Genomic DNA, 19,932 nt, shown 5'->3' with positions numbered 1-19,932 from the left:
GACTTGTTTTTTTACTGCTGAATTTTGAAACATTCTTTGTATATTTTTGGCTGCCAGTCTTTTATCAGATACATCTTTCACAAATATTTTCTCCCAAAGGTGTAATATTTTTGTTTGTATGTGTGCAATTTTAGGATAGCTCACCAAGTTATAGGTGAATATATATATATTCTGTGGCTTCCCAGATGGTGCAATGGTAAAGAATCTTCCTGCCAGTGCAGGAAATTCAAGAGACTTGGGTTCAATTCCTGGGTCAGGAAGATCCCCTTAAGAAGTAAATGGCAACCTACTCCAATATTCTTGCCTGGAAAATTCCATGGACAGAGGAATCTGGTGGGCTACAGTCGATTGAGGTTGAAAAGAGTTGGACACAAATGAGCACATATGCATAACACATATACTTTCTGTATGTTCATTTCCGTATATTCCTTTCATTTAAGACAATCATGTAGGTATTTCCTAGTTTATGTTTATATTAGCTTAGTAGGGCTGCTGTAACAAAATATCACAAACCAGGTGACTCAAACAACAGAAATTTATAATCTCATTGTTGGCAAGATGTGAGCAAAGTGTTTTTTCCAGGCAAAAGGATCTGTTCCAGTCCTCTCTCCCTGAATTAGAGATGACTATCTTTTCACATGTCCCTTCACATTACCTTCCCTTTTTATGTGTCCCTGTGTCCAAATGTCCCCTTTTTTTATAAGATACCAGTCACATTGGATTAGGGCCCATAATAATAGCCTCATTTTAGCTAATGGGCAGATGCTATGACCCTGATCCCACATAAGGTCACATTCTGAGGTACCAGTCCTCAACATATAAATATTCCTGTGCGTGCTAAGTCGCTTCAGTCATGTCCAACTCTTTGTGACCCTATGGACTGTAGCCCACCAGGCTCCTCTGTACATGGATTCTCCAGGTAAGAATACTGGAGTGGTTTGCCGTGTGCTCCTCCAGAGGATCTTCCTGACCCAGGGATCAACCCACGTTCCCTGCAGCTCCTGCATTGCAGGTAGATTCTTTACTGCTGAGTCACTGGGGAAGCCCATATGAATATGGGGGGAACATAATTCAACCACAGAGATGTTGAAGTCATTTATTCAACTCTTCCAATCCAATGAAAGGAGACAATCACACTCCCTGTGTTTCCATGCCCCGTTAATGACATATAATTCCCCTTATGCCCAGGTGTCTGCTTGGACGTTACCTGTGTAGGCAAACCTTTCCTGGTTCTTTACCCCCTCGTGAATTGGTACTAGGTATGCTTCTCATAGAAAGCCTCCTTTTAATCTGATTAGTCATTTCCAGTTGACTGGCAAGTTTTCCTTCCTGGACAATAAATTCTTTCTGTTCAGGGACTGTTTAATCCCATTGGCTAGAATTATGCCTCCCACAGAGAAACAAATAAATTTTTGTTGAATAAAAAAGAAAATGACAGGATCAGGTGTTAAGAAATTAATTGGTTCCCATGAGACCACACAGGTAAGTCATCATTCTTGCCTTGACTTAGCCACGCCCTATCCCTCTGTCTGGAATTTCTCCTCAGCAGTTAGTTCACTCCTGGTTCATCCCCCTTTCCATGGTGGTGGTAGTTTAGTCACTCAGTCGTGTCCCACTCTTTTGCGACCCCATGGACTGTAGCCCACCAGGCTCCTCTGTCTATAGGATTTCCCAAGCAAGAAACTGGAGCGGGTTGCCATTTCCTTCTCTGGGGGATCCTCCTGACCCAGGAATCCAACCTGAGTCTCCTGCTTTGCAGGTGGATTCCTTACCACCTGGGAAGCCATGAATCAGCTTTTATCTTCCTCTCAGAGAGCTTCTCCTGGCCACCTGAGAGCAGATCCCATGATCCCAATGACTTTCTCTGCCAGTCCCTTCTTTGTTTCCTTCTTTGCAGTTATTACGATTGCACACTGTATCTCATCTATTCTTGTCTCTTTGTCTATCTTCTCCATTAGAATGTGCCCTCCATCAGGGTAAGGCCTCAGGAGTCTTGCTGATCATCGCATCCACAGAGTCCAGCAGCGTCCAGCACACAGATTTTGTCCCTTCCCCTTGTGCTGCGGTTTCCCTGGAGGGGGGGAAAAGAGAGTATGATGAATAGACTATTTCTCTTGTTCCTTTAGGAAAAATTGACAGGCTTTTGTATTCTGAGTTTGGAATTCCTTGCCGAAAAGTCTGTTACAGAGTCCTAAACATTCTTTTCAAGCAGTGCACTTCCCTGGTGGTTCCCTCTGTGCTTCTAATGCAGGGGTCCCAGGTTCCATCCCTGATCAGAGAACTAGATCCCACACTATGCAACTAAGAGTTCGAATGATCCCACGTGCTGCAACAAAGACCGAAGATCCCACATACCAGCACAGCCAAATAAGTAAATAAATTATTTGCAAGCATAAAAAGGAGAGAAGTAAAGATAGAGGAAAAAGGAAGAGGAGGGATCGGAAACATGGCTGAGCTCCTGGAATAATGCTCTCATTTAGCATTATGCGCTCATGCTAAGTCACTTCAGTCATGTCTGACTCTTTGCGACCCCATGGACTGTACCCCACCAGACTCCTCTGTCCATGGAATTCTCCAGGCAAGAATACCGAAGTGGGTTGCCATGCCCTCATCCAGGGGATCTTTTGGACCCAGGGATCAAACCTGAGTCTCCTAAATTGCATGTGGATTCTTTAAAGTCTGAGCCACCAGGAAAACCCCATTCAGCATAATAGGTAATGTCATTTAGCCATTTAGTCTTTTAAAGGGTAGGTTTGCCTCTTACACTTGTGTACTTTGAGTTAAAACACTTTTCTGCACATGAATTGCTTCATCTGTGAAATTTGCAGTCACCTGGATTAAATATTGAATTTGTTACAACATTGTTTCTCTTTGGTTTGTGAGTTGGGAAGCATGTGATATCTTAGCTCCCTGACCAGGAATCGAGCCCCTACCTCCTGCACTGGAAAGCAAAGTCTTCACCACTGAGCCACCCGGGGCGTCCCTCAAATATTCATATATAAATCTAAAGGCAAGTACATTTCACAGCAAACAGCATCCTGATATAAGGCTGCAGAGTTTCTGTTTTTGTTTTCATTTCTGACCTCTTCATTTGTACGACAGAGAACATTTTAATAACAATCATTGGATTTCTTTTTATTTTATTGAGGATATTAAATATTAAACTCTAGTTTTAGCTTAGCAACTTAGTGGAATTGCATTAATAAATAGAGTCAAACAATATTCTTAGGAAACTTATTTAGGAAATCATTCCAATAAAGTAGCTGCTAGGCTTCTTGGGAGAATTTCCTTCAAAAAGATGACTCCTACTGTTATAAACTACAAGTCTATTAAAGATAATATAACAACATAAGATATAAACTCCCAATTATCCTCCATGTACAACATGCAAGTATCCATATTTACATTCTGCTTATAATCCCTGCCAGTGTGTTTTAAATACTATAAAATTAAAATGACATTTTCTGAGCAATAATTTATTCAGGACTTAAAGTCCCTTCAAACCTGTGTGGTGGGGAAATGGAGGGGACATGGCAAAAAACTGTACGATCAAGAGGCAAGATGCTCTTTGTATCTGTATTAAGTCAGCCAGGAAACATGCAGATCTGGGAAAGAAACAAGAGAAGGCAAGAGGTTCCAAGAGATCGAGGGTGGAACATACAGTGTGTCCCATGCATTACATTCATTTCTCAGAGATGAATTTAGGCTGTCAAAGACCTGATGCTTTTGAACTGTGGTGCTGAAGACTCTTGAGAGTCCTTTGGACAGCAAGGAGATCAAACCCATCAGTCCTAAAGGAAATCAACCCTGAATATTCATTGGAAGGACTGATGCTGAAACTCCAGTACTTTGGCCACTTGATGTAAAGAGCTGACTCATTGGAAAAGACCCTGATGCTGGGAGAGATTGAGGTCAGGAGAAGAAGGGGACGAAAGAGAATGAGATGGTTGGATGGCATCACTGACTCAATGGACATGAGTTTGAGCAAACGCCGGGAGATAGTGAAGGACAGAGAAGCCTGGCGTGCTTCAGTCCATGAGGTCGCAAAGAGTTGGACACAAATGAGTGACTGAACAATAACAAAGGAAAGCTGTCTTCCCAAGGGAAGAGGAAGTTTTAAGATTCAGCAGTGATCCCTGTAAGCTGTCAGGATTCCTGGCTTCAGACAAGAGAAATGAACACCAGTTAATATCACAGAAAAGGAATTTGATGAAGTAATAAGACATACATTACAGAATCAGCACAAAAGCTAATGAACCAGGTTCAGAAAACTGGGAAGAGCCAGGGAGACATCACTCTGAGAAAACACAGGGAAGACCCTGTTACAGGATGCCTCTGCCTAGGATGGCCCCTGCAGTGACAGGACACAGCACTGCCACCCTCACAGGCTTTCAAAGCCTCTGATACAGCCAGGAATATCTTCTCAGCCTCTATTTCCCTTGCTCAAGCATCAAATCCCCAGGAAAGGGAGTCAAAACTCCTAGCTCACATGCCAGAAGGCAGGGAGAGGGGATCCCTCACGGTTGCATTGCCTCCCACGAAGTCTCTCAACAGATGTATTCCCTGCATCAAGAAGAGTAATAGCTTGCGTTTTTTGGCCTCACTGTGCAGCCAAAGATCTTAGTGAGGGATCTTAGTTCCCCGACTAGGGATTGAACATGCGTCCCCTGAATTGGAAGTGTGGGTGAAGTCTTAACCATTGGACTGTTAGGGAAGTTCCAATAATAACTATTGCTAATATAGCTCATATGATGTTCTAGGTACTATTCTGAGCACTTCACAGACATTAACTTCTTCTCACAACCACCCAATGTGATAATTATTATTATTTTCTTAGAGGTTAAGCTGAGAAATCCAGTAGCCAAATTAACTCCCCAAATGTTACACTAGTAGAAAGTGGCAGAGCAGAGATGGAAAGCCAGCAGTCAGTGGGTTACAGAGCGTTCTTGGGACGGGGTCTCATACACTGACTGGCACATGTGGGTAGCCACAGGTTCATTGATCAATGAAGCAAGACCAACTGTTGAACTCTTAGATTTAGATAATGATACAGAGTGATTTCCGAGCTTCAAGGAAAGGAGGGGCGAATGGATGAAGTTGCCGTAGAGGATGGTTTTGAAGTCCTCGTCTTGATTTAAGTTTCTGCTCAAAATAAATAAAAATATCACTCAAAAAAAAAAAAAAAAACAAACAAACAACTGAGGTTAAGGAAAGTCAACTGCAAAGGGCAAGCCTTTACAATGACCACTGTGTAGAAAGGTCTTCCCTGATGGTTCAGCAGCAAAGAATCTGCTTGCAATGCAGGAGAGGCAAGTTTGATCCCTGGGTTGGGAAGATCCCTTGGAGGAGGAAATAGCAAGCCACTCCAGTATTCTGCCTGGGAAATCCCATGGACAGAGGAGCCTGGTGGGTTACAGTCCATGGGGTAGCAAAGAGTTGGACCTGACCGAGCAGGCACAATATGACTGTGTAGAAAAAGTAGCTAAAGCTTAAGAAGATGATTAAGTATGAGCCCTAATCATCCTTTTTTGGTAATTATACTTGAAAAGTCCAACTAAGATGAAGAGAACATAAATTCAAATTTGACATTTATTGGTTAGGACCAGCAGAAACCCAAGGGTCAAAAGGCAAGACAGTAAATGATGTGATGAACTGTAGTACCTGAGCTGGGAAAATGCCGCCGTCATTACTATAATTACCATCATAGTCATACTAGCTGTCATTTATTGACTAGTTTCTATGTATCAGACCTTGCTAAATGCTCTACGTGCATTATCTCAAACCATACTCATAACAATTTTATAAAGTTGGTACTGTTATTATCCCATTTTTATAGACAAGAAAACTGAGGCCTAGAGAGTTCAAGGTCAGAGAGCCAGCAAGTCATGGAGATAAGATTTGAACCTACCTGAAAGTAGTAGAGCCCTGTGGAATGGACAAAATGTAAGAATCAAAGATTAGAAATTGGGGGGAAAAATATTACAAGTTGGAAAACTGGTAAAGTAAAAGTAAGAAAGGGAGTATTAAGATTGGTTAAAGTCAGAGAACAGAATGTTTGGGTTACTATCTTACCCCTCCAGTGGCTCTGGGTGACAAGATCCAAGGTTCATTATGGGATTTATTGACTATGCCAAAGCCTTTGACTGTGTGGATCACAATAAACTGTGGAAAATTCTGAAAGAGATGGGAATACCAGACCACCTGATCTGCCTCTTGAGAAACCTGTACGCAGGTCAGGAAGCAACAGTTAGAACTGGACATGGAACAACAGACTGGTTCCAAATAGGAAAAGGAGTATGTCAAGGCTGTATATTGTTACCCTGCTTATTTAACTTTTATGCAGAGACATCATGAGAAACTCTGGGCTGGAAGAAGCACAAGCTGGAATCAAGATTGCCGGGAGAAATATCAATAACCTCAGGTATGCAGATGACACCACCCTTATGGCAGAAAGTGAAGACGAACTAAAAGCCTCTTGATGAAGGTGAACGAGGAGAGTGAAAAAGTTGGCTTAAAACTCAACATTCAGAAAACAAAGATCATGGCATCTGGTCCCATCACCTCACGGGAAATAGATGGGGAAACAGTGGACACAGTGTCAGATTTTATTTTGGGGGGCCCAAAATCACTGCAGATGGTGACTGCAGCCATGAAATTAAAAGACGCTTACTCCTTGGAAGGAAAGTTATGACCAACCTAGACAGCATATTCAAAAGCAGAGACATTACTTTGCCAACAAAGGTCCATCTAGTCAAGGCTATGGTTTTTCCAGTGGTCATGTATGGATGTGAGTTGGACTGTGAAGAAAGCTGAGCACTAAAGAATTGATGCTTTTGAACTGTGGTGTTGGAGAAGACTCTTGAGAGTCCCTTGGACTGCAAGGAGATCCAACCAGTCCATTCTGAAGGAGTTCAGCCCTGGGATTTCTTTGGAAGGAATGATGCTAAAGCTGAAACTCCAGTACTTTGGCCACCTCATGCGAAGAGTTGACTCATTGGAAAAGACTGTGATGCTGGGAGGGATTGGGGGCAGGAGGAGAAGGGGATGACAGAGGATGAGATGGCTGGGTGGCATCACTGACTCGATGGACGTGAGTCTGAGTGAACTCCAGGAGTTGGTGATAAACAGGGAGGCCTGGTGTGCTGTGATTCACGGAGTCGCAAACAGTTGGACACAACTGTGTGACTGAACTGAACTGAACTGAACTGAAATACACACAAAATTAAAAGACACTTGCTCCTTGGAAGGAAAGCCATGACAAACACAGCATATTAAAAAGCAGAGACATCACTTTGCTGACAAAGGTCTGTATAGTCAAAGCTATGGTTTTTGTAGTAGTCATGTACAGATGTGAAAGTTGGACAGGAGAAGGCTGAGCACCAAAGAATTGATGCTTTCGAACTGTGGTACTGGAGAAGAGCCTTGAGAGTCCCTTGGACAGCAAGGAGAGCAAACCAGTCAATCCTAAAGGAAATCAACCCTGAATATTCATTGGAAGGACTGATGCTAAAGCTGAAGTTCCAATACTTTGGCCACTTGATGTGAAGAGTGGACTCATTGTAAAATACCCTGATGCTAGGAAAGACTGAAGGTAAAAGGAGAAGAGGGTGGCAGAGGATGAGATGGTTAGATAGCATCACCGACTCAATGGACATGAATTTGAGCAAACTCTGGAAGATAGTGAAGGACAGGGAAGCCTGGCATGCTGCAGTCGATGGGTTTGCAGAGATTAGGATATGCCTTAGTGACGGAACAACAAAAGCAAATACACATGATGCCAAAGTATGCACAATTTTAAACAACGGAGGACACGAACTGCTGGAGAAGTAGTTCTCCCTTTTATTCTCAAAAGTTTTTGGGGACATTTCATAAGGCCTCTCAGAAATTGACATGGGATTGAGAGCCAGTCACCTACAGTGTTGATCAACCCAGTAATGTCCCCGTGTACTGGTTCTTCCTCCCCTGTTTTTCTCTCTCCCACCCTTTACTCTGTCTTCCTGGGGTTACTTCTCAAATAAATAACCTGCGTTTAAGAGTCTACATTGCCTCAGGCTCTGCTTCTAGGAGAACCCAAGCCAAGACAATATACAATATAGTATCCCTAGAAGAAAAAACTTTAAGATAAACGGGCCTTCCTGGGAATAAGCATTCTCTTTCCAAATCTACCCATTTTATTGTCATTGCCTTCAAACCTATGATCAAGTTTGGGTTTTGGGTTAGAGTTTTCAGAGGATCAGAACCAACAGAAAAAATATATATCAAACACTGTGTGTGTGTATGGGTATGTGTGTGTGTACACAGACTGAAAGAGAAAAAGAGGTCTATTTTAAGGAATTGGTCTGGATGATTGTGAGGTCTGCCAACCTGGAAATCTATACAGCAGGCCAGCAAGCTGCAAATTTATAAAAGTGTTCAACATGAGTCCAAAAGCTGCTGAAGAACAAACTAGAAACTCAAGTGAGGATTTTTATGTTGCAGTCTTGAGAATTTCTTTCAAGGAAACTTTGCCTTGGCCCTTAAGTCCCTCAATGGATTGGATGAGGGTTGCCCATATTGTGGAGGGTAATATGCTTTATTTCAAGTCTACTGACAATTTACAACTAAAATATACCTTCACAACAACATCTAGACTGGCATTTGGCCAAACAACTGACACCATAGCCTAGCCAAGTTGACATAGAAGATTGAGTATCACAGGTCTCACAGGGCTTTATGGAGAAATACAATCTCTGCTCTGGGGAGAAATAGCTTATACACCAAAGGAACTGAAAAAGCTTGTCTGTCTATACTGGTAGGAACTTTGAGATCACATGTAGGAGTAGATGTTGGGCTTTAGAAGGTAGGATATAAAGCTGGTTAAGAAAGGCTCAGATTGTAAAGAATCTGCCTGAAATGCTGGAGACCCAGGTTCAATCCCTGGGTCAGGAAGATCCTCTGGAGAAGGGAATGGCTACCCGCTCCAGTACTGTTGCCTGGAAAATTTCATGGACAGAAGAGGCTGGTGGGCTACATACAGTCCATGGGGTCGCAAAGAGTCAGACACGACTGAGCAACAAACACTTTTGCTACTTCACTCAAAGAAAAATTATTTGATATGAGAATATTCCTTTGTGCCTCAGGATTTAATGTCTGCAAGAATAGTTGGAGCCATTCCTAATATGCTGCTGAGAATATTCCCTGGGATTTGGATATGGAAGTGGCCAACAGTAAATGAAGTGGCAATGTTGAAGTTCAAGGATTAGAAGGTTTGGGAGGTGGGAATATTTTCATGAATGTGTTATGTGAGATGGTAGAATCCACTATCTGATTATGTCCTTGAGAAGGCCTACATGGTGCTTATGCCCAATCATGTCCAACTCTTTGAGACCCCATGGACTGTAGCCCACCAGGCTCCTCTGTCCATAGGATTCTCCAGGCAAGAATACTGGAGTGGGTTGCCATGCCCTCCTCCAGGGGATCTTTCTGACCCAGGGATCAAACCTGCATCTCTTAAGTCTCCTGCATTGGCAGGTGGATTCTTTACCACTAGTGCCATCTGGGAAGTCCCAAGTCCTACATGGCACTACTTAAACAAGGAGATAAGGACTGCACTGGTACAAGGATACTGGCATCTTTGAGACTGGAGTTTACTGTAATAGATGCTGCCACCATTCAGATCAGATCAGATCAGATCAGATCTGTCGCTCAGTCGTGTCCGACTCTGTGCGACCCCGTGAATCCCAGCACGCCAGGCCTCCCTATCCATCACCAACTCCCAGAGTTCACTCAGACTCACTTCCATCATGTCTGGAAGTTCCCTCAGACTCACTTCCATCTCATCGCTGGATGAGATGCCATCCAGCCATCTCATCCTCTGTTATCCCCTTAGCCCCCTGCCCCCAATCCCTCCCAGCATCAGAGTCTTTTCCAATGAGTCAACTCTTCGCATGAGGTGGCCAAAGTACTGGAGTTTCAGCTTTAGCATCATTCCTTCCAAAGAAATCCCAGGGCTGATCTCCTTCAGAATGGACTGGTTGGATCTCCTTGCAGTCCAAGGGACTCTCAAGAGTCTTCTCCAACACCACAGTTCAAAAGCATCAATTCTTCGGCACTCAGCCTTCTTCACAGTCCAACTCTCACATCCATACATGACCACAGGAAAAACCATAGCCTTGACTAGACGGACCTTTGTTGGCAAAGTAATGTCTCTGCTTTTGAATATGCTATCTAGGTTGGTCATAGCTTTCCTTCCAAGGATAAGCGTCTTTTAATTTCATGGCTGCAGTCACCATCTGCAGTGATTTTGGAGCCCCAAAAAATAAAGTCTGACACTGTGTCCACTGTTTCCCCATCTATTTCCCATGAGGTGATGGGACCAGATGCCATGATCTTCGTTTTCTGAATGTTGAGCTTTAAGCCAACTTTTTCACTCTCCACTTTCACTTTCATCAAGAGGCTTTTTAGTTCGTCTTCACTTTCTGCCATAAATGTGGTGTCATCTGCATATCTGAGGTTATTGATATTTCTCCCGGCCATCTTGATTCCAGCTTGTGCTTCTTCCAGTCCAGCGTTTCTCATGATGTACTCTGCATATAAGTTAAATAAACAGAGTGACAATATACAGCCTTGATGTACTCCTTTTCCTATTTGGAACCAGTCTGTTGTTCCATGTCCAGTTCTAACTGTTGCTTCCTGACCTGCATACAAATTTCTCAAGAGGCAGGTCAGGTGACCTGGTATTCCCATCTCTTTCAGAATTTTCCACAGTTTATTGTGATCCACACAGTCAAAGGCTTTGGCATAGTCAATAAAGCAGAAATAGATGTTTTTCTGGAAACTCTCTTGCTTTTTCCATGATCCAGCAGATGTTGGCAATTTAATCTCTGGTTCCTCTGCCTTTTCTAAAACCAGCTTGAACATCAGGAAGTTCACGGTTCACATATTGCTGAAGCCTGGCTTGGAGAATTTTGAGCATTACTTTACTAGTGTGTGAGATGAGTGCAATTGTGCAGTAGTTTGAGCACTCTTTGGCATTGCCTTTCTTTGGGATTGGAATGAAAACTGACCTTTTCCAGTCCTGTGGCCACTGCTGAGTTTTCCAAATTTGCTGGCATATTGAGTGCAGCACTTTCACAGCATCATCTTTCAGGATTTGAAATAGCTCAACTGGAATTCCATCACCTCCACTAGCTTTGTTCGTAGTGATGCTTTCTAAGGCCCACTTGACTTCACATTCCAGGATGTCTGGCTCTAGGTCAGTGATCACACCATCGTGATTATCTGGATCATGAATATCTTTTTTGTACAGTTCTTCTGTGTATTCTTGCCATCTCTTCTTAATATCTTCTGCTTCTGTCAGGTCCATACCATTTCTGTCCTTTATTGAGCCCATCTTTGCATGAAATGTTCCTTTGGTATCTCTGATTTTCTTGAAGAGATCTCTAGTCTTTCCCATTCTGTTGTTTTCCTCTATTTCTTTGCATTGATCGCTGAAGAAGGCTTTCTTATCTCTTCTTGCTATTCTTTGGAACTCTGCATTCAGATGTTTATATCTTTCCTTTTCTCCTTTGCTTTTCTCTTCTCTTCTTTTCACAGCTATTTGTAAGGCCTCCCCAGACAGCCATTTTGCTTTTTTGCATTTCTTTTCTGTGGGGAAAGAATGTGGTCCACTGGAGAAGGGAATGGCAAACCACTTCAGTATTCTTGCCTTCAGAACCCCATGAACAGTATGAAAAGGCAAAATGATAGGATATTGAAAGAGAAACTCCCCAGGTCAGTACGTGCCCAATATGCTACTGGAGATCAGTGGAGAAATAACTCCAAAAAGAATGAAGGGATGGAGCCAAAGCAAAAAGAATACCCAGCTGTGGATGTGACTGGTGATAGAAGCAAGGTCCGATGCTGTAAAGAGCAATATTGCATAGGAAGCTGGAATGTCAGGTCCATGAATCAAGGCAAATTGGAAGTCGTCAAACAAGAGATGGCAAGAGTGAATGTCGACATTCTAGGAATCAGCGAACTCAAATGGACTGGACGGGTGAATTTAACTCAGACGACCATTATATCTACTACTGCTGGCAGGAATCCCTCAGAAGAAATGGAGTAGTCATCATGGTCAACAAAAGAGTCCAAAATGCAGTACTTGGATGCAATCTCAAAAACGACAGAATGATCTCTGTTCATTTCCAAGGCAATCCATTCAATATCACAGTAATCCAAGTCTATGCCCCAACCAGTAATGCTGAAGAAGCTGAAGTTGAATGGTTCTATGAAGACCTACAAGACCTTTTAGAACTAACACGCAAAAAAGATGTCCTTTTCATTATAGGGAAATGGAATGCAAAAGTAGGAAGTCAAGAAACACCTGGAGTAACAGGCAAATTTGGCCTTGGAATACGGAATGAAGCAGGGCAAAGACTAATAGAGTTTTGCCAAGAAAATGCACTGGTCACAACAAACACCCTCTTCCAACAACACAAGAGAAGACTCTACACATGGGCATCACCAGATGGTCAACACCGAAATCAGATTGATTATATTCTTTGCAGCCAAAGATGGAGAAGCTCTATATAGTCAGCAAAAACAAGACCAGGAGCTGACTGTGGCTCAGACCATGAACTCCTTATTGCCAAATTCAGACTGAAATTGAAGAAAGTAGGGAAAACCACTAGACCATTCAGTTATGACCTAAATCAAATCCCTTATGATTATACAGTGGAAGTGAGAAATAGATGTAAGGGCCTAGATCTGATAGATAGAGTGCCTGATGAACTATGGACTGAGGTTCGTGACATTGTACAGGAGACAGGGATCAAGACCATCCCCATGGAAAAGAAATGCAAAAAAGCTGCCACCATTACCTCTATGGTAATGATACTCCAGCATGGCAGAGGCCAGAAATAAGTCTGACACAGTTATTACAATGAGTAGCAAGGCTGGGATGACAGTTATTAAGGTCTGGAGAAACTGGTATTTGTGGTAATGGACCAAAGTTTGTGGTGTTCTCAGAGTGGAAGTAGATAATCAGTCAAAATACTGCTTCATCAAAAGATGGTGAGCAAAAGACTGGTAGTCATCAGGACAGAAAATTTATGGCCCGTCATCCAGTTTTCAGATGTAAGAGAGCTTATAGACCCAGAGTCCATTCATTGAAGGGTAAATTGGATCTCTTTGAGGAAGGACCCTGCAACTGAGTCTTTCCATCAATAACCTAGAAATAAGACCTTGGTCTCACCTGTGAGAACATGAAAATTTTACTACCTGATGGAAACTGAAATTTTGGGATGGGTCCCAAGAAGGCCCAGAAGACACAAGTACATGATATGATTAGGTGGCCCTGACTCCTGCGCCACCTATTTCCTTTGTACTCTTGTCTCTTCCCCAACTAACAGAGATAACCTCATGGGCATTAATTATGATCCACAGATGAAGCAGGCCAAAAACAAAAACAAGATTAGAAATAAAAGCTCCTGGCTCACAGCTGAGTCAGCACAGTATGTCAGAGCCAGTTGTAGGAGGACTGTGGCCACGTTACAGCCCCACTCAGGGGTGGCTGCGCTGGTGAAGGGAAATCCTCCCAAAGGGCAAGGCCAAGAGCAGTGTACTTGGTTTTTCACTTTGTATAGAGGAAGAAGCAGCCTGAATCAGGGATATTCATGAACTCCTGGGCGGGGATGAATGGCTAGGCTAACTGGTCAGAGTTGTCAAAAAAACAAGATTAGAAGATTGGAGAAATTCAGAATGAAAGATGATGGTAAGAGTGATAATAGTAGCAAAAGTAGGCAATGACATCTAGACCCATCTGCTAGCATTTGTTCCACCGTATCATCCGAATAGTGTCAATCTATTTGTCATAAATACTCACCCTTTCAGCCTCCTTCCTCCTTTCCCTGCTGCTTATATGATTTCTCCATTTCGAAGGCAGTTATAGACACTTGGAGAGCTGAAGGGGATGAATATTTCTGTGGGATTGTGTTGTGGTCAATGAAGGGTCAATAATGAATAAAATAAAATAGATAACTGGTAAGGACTCACTGTAAAGCATAGGGAACTGTACTCAGTTCTCTGTCTGTTCTACCTGTTTAATCATTCAGTTGTGACTGATTCTTTGTGACCCTGTCCATGGGCTTTTTTCAGGCAAGAATACTGGAATGGCTTGCCATTTCCTCCTCTAGGGGATCTTCTCAACCCAAGGATCGAACCTGTGTCTCCTGTATTGCAGGCAGATTCTTTACCTGCTTGAACCATCAGAGAAGCCCACTCAGTACTCTATAATAACCTATATGGGAAAAGAATCTAAAAATCAGTGGATATATGTATATTTATAACTGACTCACTTTGCTGTATACCTGAAACACAGCATTGTAAATCAAGTATACTCCAATGAAAATCATTTTAAAGTAAACTAATAAATATATTTCAGATTCACTCATAATAAAAAAATTAAAATAGAAATTAAAAAATACTGAAAACCAATTATCCTCTAATAAAAAATAATCAATAAAAATTTTTTTAAGAGTTTTCTAATCTAAAAAACACCTTTTACATTCACCAGAGCCTCTGCTGCAGAACACAGTATTTTAGTTGGAGTTTCCAAAATCCGTCAATATTTGCATGAACAGTTGATGTGTTTAAAATATTTAATCTTCCAATTTAGTCACAAGCTATGACTCTCAATTTATTATTTTATATGTATCAGTAATGTTTTGAATTTTTTTCATATGGATGATGCATATATCTTATTCAAGTCATCTCTAAGCATACTATATTTTATTCTTATGTTTACTTTTAAGTTCTCGTTCCACAAATCTGCTGCATATATTTGTTTGGGTTGATCTCTGAGTAGAGGGGCCTGGAGAAGGGTGAGTAGGAGGTGGAAGCTGACGTGGTCTCCTCACATCAACTGCATACCCTGGTGGGAAGCTGAATGTGCCAAAAGGAAGAGCTCCTTTGTCTATTTCTCACACAGGTATCTCCTGGATCCTGTGTGTGTGTGCGTCTGTGTGTGTGTGAGAGAGAGATTTTAATCATCATTTATATACCAAATATATTGATTTACATATTCCTTTTCCTTATCATCCATTTTAACAAATACATTTTTTATTATTTTTTCCACTGTCCACTAAGATGGAAATACTAGCTGGTGTTGCTTAGTTTCTGGGCATTCATTTCAACTTAGCAAGACCCTGTATTTAGAGTTCACAATACCTTGAGGGTTAAACTCAAGCCCTATAAACAAGGCAAAAGAATTTATAAGAATGAGTAAACCTGTATTCTACATTGGAACTGTAGTCAGCCTACTATAAATGTTTCTAAAAAATAAATTATAAAGATGCGTTTCACAGAAGTTCCGATGAAGCACCAATACACAACTCTCTATTGGTTGTTTACTAATTTCACGCACGGTAATATGTTGATTGCCTGCAATGCAGGAGACCCAGGTTTGATTCCTGGGTCAGGAAGATCCCCTGGAGAAAGAAATGGCAACCCACTCCAGTATTTTGCCTGGAGAATCCCATGGACAGAGGAGTCTGGCAGGCTACAGTCCATGGGATCACAAGAGTCAGACATGACTTAGCGACTAAACCACCACCATCAATATGTTGATTAAAATGTTATGTGCAAACAGCAATAATTTTTCTCTATTTCCTTCCAATTTTTCTAATTTTCTATCTCTTTCTCTGTTGTGGATATTATACTTGTATGTTTTTGAACTGTGGTGTTGGAGAAGACTCTTGAGAGTCCCTTGGACTGCAAGGAGATCCAACCAGTCCATTCTGAAGGAGATCAGCCCTGGGATTTCTTTGGAAGGAATGATGCTGAAGCTGAAATTCCAGTACTTTGGCCACCTCATGTGAAGAGCTGACTCATTGGAAAAGACTGATGCTGGGAGGGATTGGGGGCAGGAGGAGAAGGGGACGACAGAGGATGAGATGGCTGGATGGCATCACTGACTTGATGGACATGAGTCTGAGTGAACTCTGGGAGTTGGTGATGGACAGGGAGGCCTGGCGTGCTGCGATTCATGGGGTCACAAAGAGTCGACACGACTGAGAGACTGAACTGAACTGATACTTGTTGGAATATTGCTGCTGCTGCTGCTGCTAAGTCGCTTCAGTCGTGTCCGACTCTGTGCGACCCCATAGAAAGCAGCCCACCAGGCTCCGCCGCCCCTGGGATTCTCCAGGAAAGAACACTGGAGTGGGTTGCCATTTCCTTCTCCAATGCATGAAAGTGAAAAGTGAAAGTGAAGTCACTCAGTCGTGTCTGACTCTTGGCGACCCTATGGACTGCAGCCTTCCAGGCTTCTCCGTCCATTGTTGGAATATTATGGATCTACAAAATTGATCAAATTGCGAAGGAAGAAGGTGGCACTGCCCCCTCCTGAGTCAGGGTGACCCTGCAGCTGCGCCTCCACACCCCTCCACTGATCCACAGGTTGCCAGTGCTTTTCTGCTCTTCAGCACGTGGAGCTCCCTGGCCACGCTTTCTGTGAGTCAGTGTCCAGTCAGCCACATTGTCCCAGCCTTTTACTGACCACAGTACCACCCCTGACAGAACTTCACAGGCACACCAGGGTTTCCTGGAGGTTTGGAGAGATGAGGGAGTGGGTAGGAGAGGCTAGGAAGCAAAAACAAGAAGACAAAACATTACAAGATTAAAAAATGCTTCTTCTTAAAATCCTGGGATTTACTCAAATGCCTGATAGCTTTTGTCATTCTCTGGCTCCAACCCATATGGTCATGCCTGAATTCCCTCTCTCTATTCTCTGCTTTCTATTCTTTCCTTTTCTATTTTCTGCTCTGATCTCTTCTCTATTCCCCTCTAAATTCCAGTTTACTTCTAATGTAGAATGGTTTATCCATTTTGGGGGTTTGTTTCCTTAACTCTTCCCAGTCTTTACTTCAAGTCCTCACTTCATGTCAACAAACTTATCAAAGTATATCCTTGAACAAGGGCATTTTTCTCCTAAGGCAAAGGTCTGGTGTCAGATGCCAAGATAACCTCCTAAGGATGGTCAACCACCAGTAGAGACATGGATGAGGCAATACAAAAGACAAGTATGAGTTCACAGATTAAGCTGGGCGAATTTAGCTAAAGTTAAGGAAATGTATTTATCTTCCTCAGTTAAAAATATTACAGTGAGGTTATTAGGAATAGCTGCCAAATTCTGTCAAATGCCTTTCTGCCTATCTTTTGAAACGATTCTTTATTACTGTTTTACACACTGATAGGAGACACTCAGCTTCATTCACAGATATCTCACTTATTTTCACAGTTCTCCCCTGCCTTCTTTAAGTTGGTTATCATGACTAAGTATGGATTTATTTATGTTTATAGAGAGGCGCCAGTGGTTCCTAAAGATTAGTGAAAAGAACACTTCTTTCCTTAAATCCAAGACTCAAAACCTTACTTGTTTCACACCAGGTATTTAGGCCCAGAAAACTGGTCCACTGACTTAAATATAACAAATAATAAGTAAAACTTTTTCCACCTTAACATTTTCTTTGCGCTATTTTAAACTTTGGCTACCTGATGCGAAGAACTGACTCATTTGAAAAGACCCTGATGTTGGGAAAGATTGAAGGCAGGAGGAGAAGGGGACGACAGAGGATGAGATGGTTGGAAGGCATCGCCAACTCAATGTACATAAGTTTGAGCAAACTCCAGGAGTTGGTGATGGACACGGAAGCCTGGCGTGCTGCAGTCCATGGGGTCGCAAAGAGTCGGACATGACTGAGCGACTGAAAACCAAGCCAGCAATCCTGGCTTCAACCATTACACAAAACTTCTCTAATAAATAGTGGAGCAGTTGATGTTTGTTTCACGAGTATCCTCTTATGGTGAAAGCACTTCCTTTGGAAGGAATTTACTGTAAATTCCTAGCAGTTATCATCCTAGAAAATTGAAGAGAAATTGGGTCTCATCTGAAGGGCCTGTGGGGTGGGTTTGGGGGAGGAGCTGATAGAAAAGGAAGCGAAATGGCAGAAAATGAAATGTTACAGTTTTGGTTCTATCCCTGCGAATCTCCACCCTGGCTGGACCAGGCTATGAAAAACATTCTGTTGCTGCCTTAGCCACACCCGTCTTGTATTTCCAGCTGCTGTTCTAGTCACTGGTAACCCACAGGCGTTTTCTCCAATGGCTCTGGATTACAAGCATTGGGAAACACCCAGGTGCTCAGTAAACCTGATATTCCTGATCTGGTTCCAGATCAGACGACTGTGTCCTGGGGTGGGGGGAGGGGGCGGAATCAAGGAAAATGCACTTTTAGCGAGAACCACAGGCAGGATTTCAAACTACAGGTTGCAGACTACTGCTTGACTGCTTTTTGCGGGTGAGTTTTTCATGTTGGTTAGCACTGGGGCTTCCCTGGTGGCTCAGATGGTAAAGAATCTGCCTGCATTGCAGGAGACCTGGGTTCGGTACCTGGGTTAGGAAGATCTCCTGGAGGAGGGCGTGGCAACCCACTCCAATATTCTTGCCTGGAGAATCTTCTTGGGCAGGGGAGCCTGGCGGGCTACAGTCCATAGGGTTACAAAGAGTCGGACACGACTGAGTGTCTAAGCACTGAAATAACTGCAAAGTGGGTCCTTTTACCTAGAGTCTGCAGTCCTGGGTGCTTGTGTGCTAAGTCACTTCAGTTGTGTTCGACTGTTTGTGACCCCGTGGACTGTAGCCCACCAGGCTCCTCTCTCCATGGGATACTCCAAGCAAGAATACTGGAGTGGGTACCATTCTCTTCTCCAGGGGATCCTTCTGACCTAGGGATCGAACCCACACCTCACATTGGCAGGTGAGTTCTTTACCACTGAGCCACTAGGGAAGCCCTCCTGGGTGCAGAACCCCAACATGAACGATGAGCCTGTTCACCTTAGAACTCAAGTGTTCCCTTGATGTAGCAAATAACAGATTGGAAAATGCAAAAAATCTCTTTTCCTATGAAAGAGAGCCAAAGGTACACCTCAAAAAGATTAGTATAACTAACCTAACCTTAACAAATGTATCGGTAAAGAACTTGACAAAATCAAAAATCCATTAGTCTCCTATTATAATATCTTTTACTAGGAAATAGATGGGGAAACAGTGGAAACAGTGTCAGACTTTATTTTCTTGGGCTCCAAAATCACTGCAGATGGTGACTGCAGCCATGAAATTAAAAGACGCTTACTCCTTGGAAGGAAAGTTATGACCAACCTAGATAGCATATTCAAAAGCAGAGACATTACTTTGCCAACAAAGGTCCGTCTAGTCAAGGCTATGGTTTTTCCTGTGGTCATGTATGGATGTGAGAGTTGGACTGTGAAGAAGGCTGAGTGCCGAAGAATTGATGCTTTTGAACTGTGGTGTTGGAGAAGACTTTTGAGAGTCCCTTGGACTGCAAGGAGATCCAGCCAGTCCATTCTGAAGGAGATCAGCCCTGGGATTTCTTTGGAAGGAATGATGCTAAAGCTGAAATTCCAGTACTTTGGCCACCTCATGCGAAGAGTTGACTCATTGGAAAAGTCTCTGATGCTGGGAGGGATTGGGGGCAGGAGGCGAAGGGGATGACAGAGGATGAGATGGCTGGGTGGCATCACTGACTCAATGGATGTGAGTCTGAGTGAACTCCAGGAGTTTGTGATGGACAGAGGCCTGGCGTGCTGCGATTCATGGGGTCGCAGAGAGTCGGACACGACTGAGCGACTGAACTGAACTGAACTGAGTATTTGTAGTTGCTCTAATGGAGAAGGAAATGGCAACCCCCTCCAGTATTCTTGCCTGGCAAATCCCATGGACAGAGGAGCCTGGCGGGCTCAGTCCATGGGGTCGCAAAGAGTCAGACACGACTGAGCACACCGCACTCATGTAGGTGGTCTAAAGCATCTTTTGTCACTTATGTAAGAAATGATTGTGTTATGTGTCTCACAGTACATCCTTGGGATCAAGTATTCTGATGTTGATTTTGTGGAT

General features: G+C 42.9%; 1 long non-coding RNA gene across 1 annotated transcript in view; it reads right to left on the bottom strand.

The window, feature by feature from the left end:
* Window positions 1-1,082: 1,082 nt before the first annotated feature.
* LOC101904557 (uncharacterized) overlaps window positions 1,083-19,932 on the bottom strand; it is a 30,087-nt gene continuing 11,237 nt past the window's right edge. The window contains exon 2 of the long non-coding RNA XR_009492706.1: window positions 1,083-2,071. This is a non-coding gene — a long non-coding RNA (uncharacterized lncRNA). The remainder of the gene's footprint in view (window positions 2,072-19,932) is intronic.

Source organism: Bos taurus, chromosome 24 (assembly GCF_002263795.3).
Source record: "Bos taurus isolate L1 Dominette 01449 registration number 42190680 breed Hereford chromosome 24, ARS-UCD2.0, whole genome shotgun sequence".
NCBI lineage: Eukaryota > Metazoa > Chordata > Mammalia > Artiodactyla > Bovidae > Bos > Bos taurus.
Note: the sequence above shows the minus strand (reverse complement) of the source record. Positions and strands in the feature narration are given on the sequence as shown.